Source organism: Papilio polytes, unplaced genomic scaffold, assembly GCF_000836215.1.
Source record: "Papilio polytes unplaced genomic scaffold, Ppol_1.0 DF821893.1, whole genome shotgun sequence".
Lineage (NCBI taxonomy): Eukaryota > Metazoa > Arthropoda > Insecta > Lepidoptera > Papilionidae > Papilio > Papilio polytes.
Window position 1 is genome coordinate 1 of NW_013527311.1, and position 1,460 is coordinate 1,460.

At 37.7% G+C, this 1,460-nt stretch overlaps 1 long non-coding RNA gene across 1 annotated transcript; it reads left to right on the top strand.

The window, feature by feature from the left end:
• LOC106107736 lies at positions 1-1,460 on the top strand. Its single transcript, XR_001225883.1, has 3 exons — positions 1-69; positions 419-701; positions 1,415-1,460. It is a non-coding gene; the product is annotated as an uncharacterized LOC106107736 (long non-coding RNA).

The following is a 1,460-nucleotide window of genomic DNA, read 5'->3' on the forward strand; positions in this document are numbered from 1 at the left end:
GACACCGCGCTCACCGAAGAGTGGGCCAGGGAGTTACTGTCCGCTGCGGGCGTGGTCGCGCCACAAGAGGTATTTTTTTACCTTTTTTATGATTACATTTTTAAAATTAAATTTTTTATGGGAGATATTTTTATCTAAAAAAAAAACTAAATATGTAAGAATACCACATCTAGTAAGTGTTTTAATTGATTAAGTAGTTCCTGCAATAAATTGGTTGAATGACTAAGCCAATTGAAACCGTCTAATGACACCGGTATTCGTGTTTTAATTTGTATTCAAGGGACTTAAAATAATTAATTACATATTTACATCAAACATACAATTTTGAATTAAGCACTGTTTCATTTTAATTTTACTTTATGGCGCTTCATTAACAAAGTTAGTATAACTAGCTAACGAAATACATCTAAAATCTCAGGTACGAGTGGAATCCCGTGCGGGAGTCGCCGGTGCCCTGAGCAGGGTACTCGCGGTAACCGTACGCTACGAGAGCAACGGAGAACGCGAAGCCCTGCCTCTAGTCGTGAAGTTACCACCACGGGACCCTTTCGGAAGGCTCTTTGTCGCTGAGGCCCAGTTCGATACACGAGAGATACTCTTCTACACCGAATTAGCTCCGGTTCTCAACCGTTTGGCAGAAGAGGCCTTTGGTCCGGGTCAAGGGCTACCAATACCTAAATGTGTGAAGGCTAGACTACCGGGTATGTTTCATTATATTATTTAGTAATATATTAATGTCAAATTATATGGACAATATAATGTAAATACCCATTAAATTTTATACATGATGGCATAAAGAAAGTTGTACGCGAGAGTTTAGACTCGAAATTGCTATCAGAATTGTTTTTAAACACAGAAAAATGGCTTTTACTCTTTAATAGTAATGATATAATATTGACAAATTATATTTTCATGTGTACCATCCTCTGAACATTCAGTCGCTGCATTCATTAAATAGCTGACAATTATTTTCGTCGCGCCAAGGTCACATGTATTCACAATCTATGCGTCCCCTACATCGCTAAGTCCACCTCTCCTTTCCAAACCCTTCTCGTGGAAGGGGAAAGTGAATAGTGCAATTTCATTATGTCTTTTGTAAATCTATACCAAAATATATCAATCTGTGACTTAAAATACTTTTAAAGATGAGACATTACTCGTGAAAATGGAAAGATTGTCGAGCGAGGTTTTCAGGCCGTCATACTTTCTTCAAAGCGACCCCGTTTAGCTTTGTAAAGTCGGTCGGCCTAGATTTACGGTCATCAGTCTCTTGCAAATGCCTTCTGAATTATGAACGTGTTCCCATATTGTAAACAAAGAACACATTCAAGTGCATAATTGCTTTTTGTTATTTTTACAAAAGAAAATTAATGTGAAGATACATATATCTTACTTTTTATTACATATGTTGCAGATGAGATTGGAGGTGACAGTGAGTTGGTCCTTGAAGATGTCACAGC